Below are 14,992 nucleotides of genomic sequence, written 5' to 3'. Positions count from 1 at the left end.
GACATAACTGGCAATCCCCTACAGCAGGATGTCAGGTCAGAGCCAGTATAACTGGAGGAACACAGGCCATATCTCAGAAACAGAGTGTACATATTGGTCATACAAAGTAAGAGTATGAATACAGTGATAGATATTACTGTAACATAACTGTTTTCTGAGGGTTCTGGAGTGTGATAGCCAGATTCACCATATTCTGGGAACAACCATCAATTATTGGCCAACCACCTGTCAGACGTCCACATGTGTCTGCCAAAAGGACAACATACATCAAGCACATGTACACATTCAGGAAACATCTGTGTACTGGAGAGGTATGACACCTACAGGGAGAGTAGACTACAGCAGGTTTGCATTGCCGTCTGTCATTGTGGCACAGTGATTTTGCTGGACTGTCCCCACATTCATGTAATAACATACACATATGTGTCTGACACCGACCATATGACATAGTCGTGGGACTTTGCCCATAGGGGACATGCCACAGTAGATGGCATTGATGGGTGTGGAGACATACAGTACACTCTGTCACGGCACACAGGGACATAACTGGTATTGCTATTATGTCGGTGATAGTGACATACATAATGTGTTGATAGACTGATGGGTATGGCATGGGCGGTAGCAGTGGATAGTGCAGGGCAAATTTTATGTGCAGGGTCTGTACATAATGGATATCAAAGTATCTGGTCCTGTGATGTGTTCCTCCTCTTGTTGCCATTCAGAAAGGATGTATAGAAGGAGGCACCCGCCATTTTCAGAGGCTAAAAATAATGTCATCCTGGATGGTCTCAGACTGCATCACAACATTCTGCTGTCCAGGACTTGCTACAATCGTGACCAATGTGCAGCACTGTGGGCTGACCTCTTCACAGCAGTCAACAATGTAGGGCTACAGGACAGAACCTATGAGCAGATCCAACACTGAGCCACAGATATGGTCAATACTGCATGGCAAAGGGCTGCCACTATGGCCAGGGACCGTGCTGCCACCGGTGAAGGGCCTGCAGTAGAACAACCACTCTCGGCCACAGAGGTATTCCTGGCAAACTTGGGAACAACCACCAGATTCCAAGCATCCATCACCCCATACATTGCGGAGGTGGGTGCCACAGCATCCACAGCAGAAGAGTATCCAGGTAAGCTTCTTGTGTTCATCAGTGTAACACTGTATTGGCCATTGTCGCAGCCTCTGCATACCAGTTCACAGGTGTCAGGTATATCTGCATTGGGGGGGGGTTGGTTTTAATGCACAGTTGTGCACACATACTCAAAATGTCAGTAAAATAGTCAGTATTACATTACCTACTGCACATGTCGATATATACACATATTACCCTGTAACAATGCTACATTTGTTATTGCTGATAGTACGTCTGCCTCACATTTACATAGGTACATAAGGTGTGGCCGGAGTCCAAGGTTCTGTACATGATAAGTGTGCTACTTTTGTTGTACAGATCATACACACCCTAGAAATGTTAATGGGTGCCATTCTGCCCTAGGCATAACTGTTATGCTTAGCCAGAGTACAATATTTGTATGTTAAATGTCAGAGGGTTTAACTGACATACTTTGAATGGGTAATCACAGTTGTGTATTTGCAGGAGTAGTAACACATATGCACTTATTTTTGAGGAGGTCTATGCAGTTTGCTATACAGGAGGCAGTCACTCACAGATGCCTGTTCACACACAACATGGAGATGGTACATACCTGAGCCAGTGACACTAGAACTGGCATAGTATGCTGAAGATGGGTGCACTCTGTTTTACGTGTAGGTCTATCACATTCACTGACATATTGCTTATCACACAGGTGTATAGTACTGTCAACATTAACTGGATGTAGCTGCAGTGCATGTTATAAAGGGCCTGTCTTTTCTGTGTATGTTGTAGTCTGCTTGTGTGTTGAGCATGGGATTGGAAATAAGAGTGGTATGTGTAACACAGTTGTATCTCCTCACCTGTATGTGTATGTGTGTGGATTACCATACATAATAGTGCAGGTAGTAATGTACTTATTTTGTCTTCCTCCTCACAGGTGACAATGGGGAGTGGAGTGTTTTCCCCCTCACAACCTAATGTCAGCGTCTCATCGGACTCTGATGATAAAAGTGGCCATAGTGAGGCATAGGTGGGGTTGTTGGGGGCTGAATCTGTCCCATGGGTTGACATCCCACTTCTTCCCACATTGTCTACACACACAGTCAGTATGCCCACACATACCCAATCCCCTGTAGCCACAGATATCAGACAGAATGTGGTGGGATCAAACAGGAGAGTGTGGTAACTATGTCATCAGTGAGTATAGACACTAGGCATAGTCAGAGAGCTGGCGAGGTCCCACACAGGCAGATTGACAGGGCTGCTCAAAGGAAGACTGCTGCCCATTCACTACTTGTCCACAGGTGTCAAATCACGGGTCACTCGATTCATGCTTTGATCCATCATGGAGGCACAGGCACATTCCGAACACAGCACCAGATGGATGCTCAGGATCATGGATGCATCACTGAGTGACATCTGTGACTCCCTCCACCACACTGGTGACCCCATGCATCGATTCACTGATGTAGTGGACAGACGGTGGAGTGAGACATTGTCGGTCCTTGATCACACATTGTATGTGCTAGAACATGTGGTGAGAGTACAGTGTCGGTCACGTGGCCGTAGGTCAGCAGCAACATCTGTTGAGAGTCCATATGGCCATGCACATGCACCATCCCGCAGTGGCAGTACCTCCAGCACTACAGAAGGTAGGGTGCTTCCTCACCACAACATAGCAGGCCATGGGCATGTGGTCCAGGGCAGTCCCATGAGGGACATGGTCCCAGCAGACACCAGTCACCATCAGCAACTAGTACCTCATCTGACCCTGGGCATGGTGGTGCCAGTGCCACTCCTTACAGAGTCAGTTCCTTTGTTCATGGCCAGAGATGGAGAACTGTTCATTCTGCCATGTATGGTTCACAGCTATCCAAAATACCCACGTGTAGGGCTAGCACATGGCTTGACTGTGTATGCGCACACAGTCAAACATTACTGTCACATGCAGGCACCAAAAGACACACACAGCACCTCTCCATGGCCCAGATGATCAGCACCCCTTCCTGACTCACACACACAATGTCAACTGTTTGGCACAGCCTAGGCCTCTGGCACCCCCACACCACACCCTGTGCATGTGATGACACCTGTGCCACATCCCTGCCTGCCATACCATCGATGCAGGGTCATGCAAACATGTATCTGATGCAAAGAGTAACTACATTACATTACATGACGTTTTGATGTGCGTTAATGTTATGCCATGACAAGTGCTGTGTGCTGGCATGTATCATGAGTACACATCAAAGTATTTGTACCTGTGTTGCATGATGTTAGATTGACAATAGTGTTGCAGACTGACAGGTGTCTCTCAGAACTTTGTATGTTTCTGTTCCAGGGGTCTGAGTGGCTATGCCGTGAAGACCTGGCTGCAATACAGCTGCTCAGGATGGCATTGCAGCAAAGTGGAAATATGACATCAGCAAGGTATGGCTGTACATGTGCATGGTTACCTAGGTGTATATGTGTAGAACAGTGTGTCAGGGACAATGAGGGAGGACAACATAATCCTGGATGCATACCCCATGACAAGGCATGCTACCCTTGATAAGTGTCATATGGGTGTTCTGTATCTACAAATATAGGTGGTGGCAGATTGCATTTATGCCTAGGTAGATGTGGGTTATTTAGGGCCAGCAGCTACTCACAGGGCTTAAAAATGTATAACCATTGGATACAGCTAGGTACACTGCTGCAAGGGTATATATTTATACACAACCACACACACTCACACACTTGCCCTTATTAAGATTAGAATCCCTACCTATCTAGTAGTATGCACTGTAGCACTATCTACTTATCGCATGCTCCACGGAGCTTATCTGATATGAGATTGACAGCCAGTGCTGTTATGGTGGATGACATCAGCAGGCCTTGTAAAAGAGAACAATTTTTTTTTATTTTTTCACATTTGTTAACCGGGTTAGTCCAACTAAGTTTGCAAACAAACCCATTTTCAGTGGAGACCCGAGGGGAAAGCCCCAGCAAACATAAGTAAAGATAAAGTGATAATATACAAATATAACAATCACAAAACAAAATAAATGTAAAAAGAAAATGTTATTAACTATTTGCATTCCATTGATAGTAATCAACCTATTTTCAGTGGAGACCCAAGGGGAAAGAGCCCCAGCAAACATAACAAAGATAAACATACAGGACAAAAACTATCAAAAACAACACTGCAAATATGAAATTATAGAGAGAAAAACAAAAGAAAAAAATTATGAACATTAAGGGTTGCACTGATAGCAGTGGCTTAAAATTTACTAGATATGAGAGTAAAAACAAGAAGATAATGGTTGTTCAAAAGAAGGATAATGTACAGACTTTGATAGGAAGTGGGGGGATACAGTGTGGAGAATGGGAGGGGGGAGAGAAAGGAGGGGGCTATAGTAGGGCTATAGTAGTAGAGCTTAGGGTTCAAGAGGTTAATTTAAGCAGAAGTTACTAACAGAGAAAGTACATTAGGAGATGCAACAGGTTATACAGTAGGTCAGACTAAGACTACATGTGGTCAAGGCAATGGCATAATTTCAAGTTTAATAGGTGGGATTTATGCTCCTTTTTAAAAAAGAGAAAGGAAAGGTTAGATCTAATATGGAGAAGGAGTTTGTTCCAATTTAGTGAGACAGAGTGTTTGTAAAGTAGTTTGCCAATATCCCTTTTGGGTTTATAAACTGAGAGAAGATGCTGATCAGCACTTTGGAGAGGCTGGGGGGGGGTAGAGAGTAACATGGGAGGCAAGAGCAGGGCAGGCAGAGGGGTTGTTGAGTATGGAAAAGGTAGTGTGGAGTTGCGATTGTAGGAAAAGGTACGGAAATTCCAGCCACTGAAGTTTGTTTAGTGAGAGGCAGTAATGTGAAGAGAGTGGTTGGTTTAGAATCAATCTGGCAATTGTATTGTATGCTTGTTCCAGTTTCTGCACTGAGGTAGTTGGGATATTGTTTAGGATGGGGAAAGCATATAGAAGACTAGGTAAGAGAAAGGTCTGTGCAAGAGTGTGTTTAGTGGCAGTAGTGAGGAAATTTTTGTTCCTATAAAGTAGTCCAAGTTTTTAGTGGGTTTTTTGATGGCCTGTTGTATATGAAAGTCAGATTTTAGTCGGTCATCAATTACTACCCCAAGGAGTTTGGTGTGTGAGGCAGGGAAGATAGTGGTGCCATCTAGAGAGGAAAGAGAAAAATTTAATTTGAGAGTGTGTCTGAGGTAGGAAGAGAAGGAGTTGAATTTTCTTAGGGTTAAGGATTAGTTGATTGTTTCTGAGCCATTTTTCGACAGAGATAAAGGAATTCTGTGTTAGTGTGTGTAGTTCAGAGATGTTATTCCAGATAGATAAGACAGTAGAGTCATCTGCGTATTGTATTACAGATGAGAGATTGCAGGATGAATGCAGGTTGTTCGTAAAAATGTTGAAGAGGAGCGGTCCAAGTATGGAGCCTTGGGGTACTCCAGTTTGAACAGCAAGGAAGGGTGAGAAAGCCTGCTGCCATCTAACAGCTTGTTTTCTGCCAGTAAGGTGGGATTGGAACCAGCCAAGAGTAGAAGGAGAGAGGTTTAGGTCTGAGGGTTTGTTAGAAGCATGGGATGAGACATAGTGTCAAAGGGTTTAGAGAGATCAAGGAATAGACAGGAGATGAGGAGGTTGTTGTCCCCAGCTTCTGCAACCTTTTGAGTAAAGGATAGTAACTATATATATATATATATATATATATATATATATATATATATATATAGGATAGCAATGGCGGATTTAGGCTTTGGCGCAGGGGCGCGCGCCCTCCCCCCTTTTTTGAGAACCCACTGTACAACCTTGAGTAAAAAAAAAATAATAATAAAATAAAAATAAAAAAGTTATTTTAACTGTCTCGATTGAAATTGGAAAATGTACTATCAAAGCAGTGCACAGTTGAGAGATTAACACTTTCCGCAGTATGTTTTCCCATTTCAACTCACAGATATTTTACTGTATTGTATGCTATGTATTTGTTTGCTGTTTGCGTCGCAAGTCCCAGTGGAAGACCCACTTGGAGGAGACAGTCAGGTGATCTGACCATCCTAAGATCTTGAGTGGCTCTTCCAACTGCATCTCACATCTTGACTGAGAAAGCACTCAAGAAGAGGAACTTGTCTAAATAAGACGCAGGGTAAAGAAGACAGAGGTATTTAAAGCTATTGGTTTACTGCTGCTACAGTTTGTATACTGTCATCATTTTTAACTATATGTTCATTTCTTGTACAAAAAAAAAACACGTTACTACACCTTGAAGTCCCACTATTTAATTTGCTATACTTTTAAATGTGATAGCGCTAGCCATTTTTGATTTGCGGTTATTTGGAAAAACTGCGGTCGTGCCTAATGCCAAGTGAATTCGCCTAGGCATTTATTTAGTTTTTCCATAGCTATTCAGCCCAGCCTTTCACTTCACTTTTCAGCCCAAATAAAGAAACATGCATGAAGACTTAGGAAAGTATTTAATTTTATGATGGAGTGAAGCATGCACACGTTACGTTTGCATTTCTTTATTTTACTCAGAAAAAGCTGTTCAGGAATTTCTTCTATTTTTTTTCAAGCAGTTCTAAAAGTGCAATAAGTCAGGAAACAGAGGAACTCTGCAGCTAGTGGGAAGTTTTGTGGATTTAATTTTTCAGGTACAAGAAATCATCTAGTTAACCAATTAATAAAGTGTAAGTGCCTTTATTGAATTATTTCAGATTTTGCCTGGTAACCACATATTAAATGTAAACAGCATGCACAACTTAAAAGGGCATTCAAGTTGAGTGCTTTCATTCTAAAATTGTGTTTATGTTATCTACAAAAAACTAGTCAGAAATCGTGCAGGCGTAGTATTCTCCTTGACTGGCACAACAGACTAACTCGGTGCCGATTTGTGACATATTTTATAGAATAAAAATATGCATTATTCTCTGTTTTATTTCATACTTGTGACAGTGCATTTCAGGCATGGATTTTGCATGTAAAGTGTGAAACTTATTTTGTGTTCCTTTTGATATACAATATGAATGATTGTTTGTCAGGAATAAGTCGTTGGTCTATTGCTCAGCCTTGCCTCTTGAATTTTTAAATTCAGTAAGTCAACTTTTCTGATGCTAACTGTTGTCTCTGTTGTAGACTTGTTAGTTAAACAGTATCTGTTATTTTTATTCACCCAAGAGGCTTAATTTGTATTCAGCCAGGATGGAATTCCTCTACATCTAAATCTTTTCAGTCTTTCTAATTTCTTGTGGGTAAATCTAGCAAAGGAAATTAATTTCCTGTAACATGTTATGTGACTAACAGCATAACAGTAATTAAATTACTTAGGTGTATAATGGAATGCTATTTTTCAGTCAATTTATTTTTGCCAAGTATATTTTGAGCATTCTGATTTGCTGCCTTTACAATATGTGGTGTATGCAGTTTGTATTAGTTTTATAATATATAATATATAATATAGGGATGTGTTTCTGATTTGCCATGCACTAATATTATTTTGATTTAAAATTGTATTTTTTATACATATGTTAACCAGACAAGCCACCAAACACAATTATCCTTATTCTGGGATGACCCAGGAGAATGGCTTGGGTAAGTGATTTGCTCATAGTCAAATGGCAGGGGAATTGAAGGTAGAAAGAATGATTTATTGTACCTCTGGTTACAGGAAGTAGCACATTAACAGTTCAGACTCTATCCTTTGTGCCGACAGATTCTACTCCCTTTACATGGTATTATATAATATACAGCTTTGTTTTCTTTTCACACCACCAACTTTACATGTAGTATTAACTTCCCCAGATTTTGCAGACTTGCCTTGATTTTGTCTCATATCATTTGCCTTGTTTCTTGTAAAGTTCTGCTTTTCTGGTAAATCACTGAGGATTACAGCCAGTCAATAATGCCAGATGTTACAGCTTTATACTTCTTACTGTTTACAAAATGCACGTTGATGCAAAACCTGCTGTTCTTGTAATTGTTTTATGTGAATTAGAGTAATATTTGAAAAGTGACCCTAATGTTTTGCCTTTGTCCCCCCATTATTTTTGTTTTTGTCCATGCATTATGAGGAAAGAAGTTAAATATGAAGGTCATGTGACTATGTCCAGCTTAAGACTCTTTCCCTGGTCTTAACTGCTTGTTGGGTAATTTGCAAATTTATCATATAAAAGAATTTCCTTTAACTTAATGTGTAATAGCATAACTTATACATCATCATCATCATCTTCTTTCGGCTGTTCCCGTTAGGGGTCGCCACAGTGGATCACCTGTTTCCATTTCTTCCTGTCCTCTGCATCTTGCTCTGTCACACCAACCACCTGCATGTCCTCTCTCACCACATCCATAAGCCTCATCTTAGGCCTTCCTCTTTTCCTGTTACGTGGTAGCTTCAACCTTAACATCTTTTTCCCAATATACTCAGCATCCCTCCTCAGCACATGTCCAAACCAAGGTAGTCTTGCCTCTCTGGCTTTGTCTCCAAACCTTCCAACCTTGGCTGACCCTCTAATATACTTATTCCTAATCCTGTCCACCCTCGTCACACCCAGTGCAAATCTTAACATCTTTAACTCTGCCACATCCAGCTCTGACTCCTGCCTTTTTGTCAGTGCCACTGTCTCCAACCCATATAACATAGCTGGTCTCACCACCCTCTTGTAGACCTTCCCTTTCACTCTTACAGGTACTCATCTGTCACAAATCACTCCTGACACTCTTCTCCACCCACTCCATCCTGCCTGTACTCTCTTCTTCACCTCTCTTCCACACTCACCGTTACTCTGAACTATTGATCCCAAATATTTAAACTCATCCACCTTCGCCACCTCTACTCCTTGCATCCTCACCATTCCTCTATCCTCCCTCTCATTCACACACATATATTCTGTCTTAGTCCTGCTGACCTTCATTCCTCTTTTCTCTAGAGCCATCCATCTCTCCAGGGTCTCCTTCACCTGTTCCCTACTCTCACTACAGATCACAATGTCATCTGCAAACATCATAGTCCATGGAGACTCCTGTCTGATCTCGTCTGTCAACCTGTCCATCACCATTGCATATAAGAAAGGGCTCAGAGCTGATCCTTGATGTAACCCCACCTCCACCTTAAATGCATCCGTCACTCCCACCGCAGACCTCACCGCTGTCACACTACCCTCGTACATATCCTGTACCACTCTTACATACTTCTCTGACACTTCTGACTTCCTCATACAATACCACAACTCCTCTCTAGGCACCCTGTCATATTCTTTCTCCAAGTCTACAAAAACACAATGCAACTCCTTCTGACATTCTCTGTGCTTCTCCATCAACACTCTCAGAGCAAAAAGCTAGATGAGGTCTGTTTTCAGGTAGTCATGTTTTTTTCTAAGTGTATTTTAGGTATTCAGATTTGCTGCTTCTGTAGTGCTCTCTGTATGCAGTTATTTTATTATGCATAACTTATTTGAGGGTTTGTTTCTGCTTTCCATTTTATTAATTTTACTGACACTTAACTGATTTTAATTTATATCCTATATCATTTTCTAAATACCTTTCTACTTGATGCCAAAATGTCTGGAGTCAATGTGGTTTGAATCCCAGTACTGCCAACCAGCGGTGAAGTAATAGCAAGAAAGTGCACACAAGTCTAGCTCAAAGCAACCTGGCTGAAACAGCAAAAAATACATAGATGTCCTTTTCATATATGCTGTCAGAGCATTTCGAAGTGGCCTTTTAACAGCCCACTAAATCCCAGTGTTTTACTTATCAGCCCTTTCTCAATGGCCTACCTTTCAGACTGCGCCATCCCTTCTGTAAATTCCTGGATCCGCCACTGGATAGTAACTATATATATCTATATATATATATATATATATATATATATATATATATATATATAAGTGCCACATACTGATAGATAATGATAATCATGTCTGAGGGGGACAGGGAGAGACAGATACGTATACCTAGTTGTCTGTATGCACAGAGATATTTTCACATCTCAGTTCTTTAGGCAGATGAGGCATCAGACATTGGCTGAAATTAGCTAAGTGTGGGGGTATGCCCAGAGTGACTGTGACTATCAGTACTTACGAGGTAACTCCAGGCCAGACATACCTGTACTCCAGTCCAAGATTGTGTGTGCTACAGCCAATTGGCTGCTGCACCTGAGTCAACAGTCCAGCACCTCCCTGATATTATATCCATGGGATGTCCCGTCTGTGTGAGACCATAACATATGACTCATACCTAGTGATTGCACATATTGTAATAGACTGTAGAGGGTTTTGCATCATAAGTATGGTACGTTTTACATAGCATTGTGATTTTCTGGTACAGCAATGAAAAATCATTATAGATTTATATTATGAACTGGTGACAGACATTTGAGTTACTGACTCCATGCACACTAGGGAACCCATGCTACTGCAGGACCTCTTATTCTCTGTACTTTCTACATTTGTCTGGCCACTAGTTAATCCTTCTCCTTATATGTGGGCCTTTGTCCCATTCCTGTTCATGGCTTTTTCCATTTTCCTGCTCTAAGTGGTTGTAGGTATGCTGTGACTGGAGTACATGATGTAACACCACACACAGGGTTACAGTCTTCACATTTCTGACTGTACATGTTTTTCAGGATGTCCAGCATTCCACCCAATATGTTTTCTCTGCTCCTCATACAGATGCATTTTTCTGGTAATATAATACTAAATGGTGCTGACTGAATTGTTGTCCGTACTGAAAGCTACGTGATGGCCTTTAAATCCTGCTGCTACTCTGGCTTGTTACAACCTGCTGTTATACTAGCCACCTACTAGGTTACACAGAGCATGTATAATGTCTGCAGGTTTGGCCCTCTGCACCTCCATCATCTCTGGATTTGTCCAGCTTTTTTGCAGTAACGTATTGTGACATATTGATAATCTGTGGGACTCCTCCCATAGGAGTACCTCACATGTAAAACTGTAGGAGTAGCCAGCATCAAACCATGAACACCATCAACCATGCTAATGTACTCAGCCCACTGATCCACACAAACCACCAGAAAGTGAAGCTTAATTCCTGACACTATCAACAGCAGACAGACATATACACTTTGACCCCTACATACTGTGGTAAACAGAACATGTAGCCAGGTTGTTTGGGATAGCCCTGGGATTGCGTGGTCTGCTGATATATCGTTGCGAACATACTCTGTTACTGCAGCTGTATGTGAACGCTGATGTGTTGGGGGTAGGGGACTGTAGCATTGAGAGTTGTGAGTCTGTCCTATGACCCCACTGTTTTGCAATTCCCTTACATACAACAGTGGGTTTTGCTGCCTTATGGCCTACTGCATGTTATGGGGCAGTCACTACTGGACAGAGTACCTGTTGTCCCACACAGCTGTTTGTTCTCTGCAAATAGCTCAGTTGCCCACTCTGTTCCCTTGCATAAATGTAGCAGCTTTATACATATCCTATGATAGTCTAGTACCCTGTACATTGTTGTAAAGGAGAGTGACTTATCTTGTGCATGCAGCAGTTGAGATACCTGTGTTTCAGGGCTGACTCTGTCTAGTACACAACCAATACATGGTAAGGTACAGGTTGTGTGTTGTGGCTGGCATCCTTTCTACTATGTATGTGAGTCGGAGTGAAGCCTCAGTCCCTAGGACCCTAGGTTATCTGTGCATGTGCTATGCATTGCCTTTTTGCCAAGGCCAGGGCATACTGGGCACCCTACATCTGCCTACAGGGACAACCTCAGGGTGTTCCTCCTCTGAGTCCCCCTGTGAGTGTGGTTGTGGGGACCTTGGCACTGGTGGGGGGCTGTGTGCCCTTCCTTATGATGATCCTGCCACAGCTGTTTCCACAGGGTCATATTGTGCAGCCCGGCACATACTGTGAACCTCTGTGCACATGTGGCTGGAGAGTACTGCAGGGCTACACCAGATATATCAACTCACCAGAACCATGACTTGAGCAGCCCAAACACACATTCTATGATGTTTCTAGTTTGTGCATGTACCTCATTATGGCATTCTTCGGTAGGTGTGTGTGCATTTAGGTTCCAGTGCTTAGCCAGCATCCCTCAGTAGATGGCCATACGGGATGTCCCCCCTGGCAAACATCTGGTACAGCTGTGATGAGTGCCAGATATGGGAGTCATGATAACTGCCAGGGTTGCCAGCACACACATTCATGATGATGCTCTGGGCATTGCACACAACCAGGCAGTTGATGGAGTGATACTCCTTGTGGTTGACATATACTCTACCCTCCTCACCTGGTGGTGATTTAATGTGTACATGAGTACAGTCTATGGCACCCAGTACCTCAGGGTAGTGTGCTACACAGTAGAAGAGATGCATATTGCTGGCCCTAAACTTAGGGGTGCAAGATAAATAAATGTGCTCACTGGCATGTGTTTGCATGGCAGCCAGGGACTGGTGGAGTACCCTGGATGCAGAGGGCTGTGAGACCCCCATCATGTTCTCAGTTGGTCTTTGAAAAGTACCTGTAGCTAGTACTCTAATGGCTACACATACCTTTGTCTCCACTGGGATGGGTTCCCCTCTGTTGGCTCTAGGTCTGAGTTGAGGGTGGCAGAAATCAGTGAGTTCTTGTAGTTTGTCCCTGTCCACCCTGTAGCACTCTACAGTCTCCAGCTCATGTAGCTCCTGGAAAGTTACCCTGGGCCTGAACACTCTTCTTCTTCTCAGGCTAGGCCTATTGTCAGTGGCAGCATCAGCACTTAACACATACAGATGTAGCAGAGCAGCAGCAGCCCCTAGGATTCTGTCAGTTAAAATTCCCAAGTCTGTACTCCAGTGGTGCAGAGTGTGGGGGGAAAAATCAGATTGTAGGGTGTATGCATACTTTATAGTGTTGTGCTGCAGATGTAGCCTGTGTGATTGGTTAACTATTATTCATTCCACCTGACAGGTACATCACTGAGGTGTCTGAATGGGCCAGTGTAAGTGGAACAGGAGTTATCAGTATTTCCTACATGACTGGCTTTCCCAGGTAATTTCCTATATTTTTTTTTTTAAACTGCCTTCCCTGCTAAGCACTGTGGTGTGGTGAACAAACCTGCGGCGCTGGTATAAACACTGCTCAGCAGTCTGGAAACACCCCCATGCACGGGCTTTCTCAGTATACTTAAACAAGCTAAAGCATGCATCCTGCAGCTAAACAAAGCTTAGCAGAATTGGAGACCCCCCCCTTAGCTGAGCGACGCACAGCACAAACGGGTGCTGCTGAGTTTCAGTCCGCCTATACATACACTGAAACACCCCCTTTTGATGTCAGCCAGCTCTTGTGTGGACACCAACACAGTTATGGTGCTACACAGATGTTATCTGCAGACACAGACACTATTCAGTAACCCCATCTCATTTGCATACAGATCCGTGCACACAACCTGGATACTTCACTATTCCAGAGCCTGCCTCCTTAGCAACCACTGAAATCTACCATTGTAAATACTGCATGCATGGCCCTAAAATGCATTAGCCTCACATATTTCTTATTTTTAGTTTTTATACTTTTTAATATTTTTTTTTTTTTGCATAACAGCACATTTGCATGCTGCTGCGTGCCGTGCAAACATAATATGAGTTTAAAAATGATTTATTACATTATTTGCATGAGTTTTTGGACCCACAGGGCATAGATTTGCACATAACTATGCCTGTTATGCAATTCTGACTTTCTAAATGGTCTTCTACAGCCGATGTTCCATTTTTATTTTTTTGCTCACGGATATTTTCTGTGTACACTTTGGACACCAACACGGGGTCTGCAGGACTGCCTATCTGCTTACTGGATCACTCCAGCACCCTCCTTTGCATGCAATTCACCTGCTTATGAGGTGGTTTGGATGACACAAACACTTCTGTGTCCACAAGCTCATGCATGCCCCTCTGCTCTGTTTACTGGATGCACAGAGCCTTACTTCCGTGTTAGCTCCGTGCCGCTATGCCTACACGAAAAATCCATCCATGTAGGCTTTACTGAATTCCCCCCATAGTGTATATGCTCCAAACCTGGCCATGAGAAAACAACCTAGACCTTTAATAGTAAAGATGCAATCCTGCCAGCAAGAGCTGATTCCGAAAAAACTGTGGCAGAAGGACAACGTACAAAAAATGATTGACAGTAGTGTGTGCAAAATTATTACCTCACTGTACAACAGGCAGAAGAAGAGTAAATGTATTCCACTAATCAGGGAATGTCGAGAAGCAGGAATGAGTTTCAAACTGATGTACCCAGATCTCTTCAGAATATTCTTTCCTGGAGGGACAAAAATATTTTTAATGCTAAGGAGGAAATACAAAAGTCTGTCCAACAAAAAGTTAGTTGTGATATGGTAGAAGATTCTGCTTCTTGCTCTTCTGGTAATAAAGACTGTGCTACTGAAATCTTTTTCAATGTTTCAATGGAAAATACTTGAGCGACAGAAAAAAGACACAAGAGTTTACTAGAAGAACCGAGAGTGCATTGGAAATGAAGAAGATACTGGATTTGGGAGATGGAGATAAACAGGAATAAAACCAGCAACTCGGAAAGTGATAAATGTGAGATTACAAAGCATTAATTATATTTGTGAAACATGACAGAACAAGAAAACCAGGAAATATTGGACTTTTTTACTTTGCTAAACTTATAGGGCACTCTAAAGCATATCCCCTACTTCACGTCATTAATGTTTGGAAGAAGACTTTGAAAAGGTGAAGAGGAGAGACAGAGTTAACTGTAAGTAAAACAACATTTTGTTCTTAAAAGTAGTATTTTATAGCACATGATATAATCTGCATGCTATAAAGTGAAGTTTTTTTCAGTTGTTTTCAAGTATAATGGGGATAATAAAGTAAAAAGGTTCCCCTGTTTTTTTCCCTTCTTTTCTCTTTCTCCTTGTT

General features: G+C 42.3%; 1 protein-coding gene across 1 annotated transcript in view; it reads right to left on the bottom strand.

The window, feature by feature from the left end:
• The window catches only part of GALNT14 (polypeptide N-acetylgalactosaminyltransferase 14), a 3,768,866-nt gene that overhangs the window by 2,225,665 nt on the left and 1,528,209 nt on the right, over positions 1-14,992 (bottom strand). The window lies entirely within an intron of this gene.

Source organism: Protopterus annectens, chromosome 1.part2, assembly GCF_019279795.1.
Source record: "Protopterus annectens isolate FY-2018-M chromosome 1.part2, PAN1.0, whole genome shotgun sequence".
In the NCBI taxonomy this organism is placed as follows: domain Eukaryota; kingdom Metazoa; phylum Chordata; order Ceratodontiformes; family Protopteridae; genus Protopterus; species Protopterus annectens.
The sequence above is the reverse complement of the archived record's forward strand: the minus strand, read 5'-3'. Positions and strand labels throughout refer to the sequence as shown.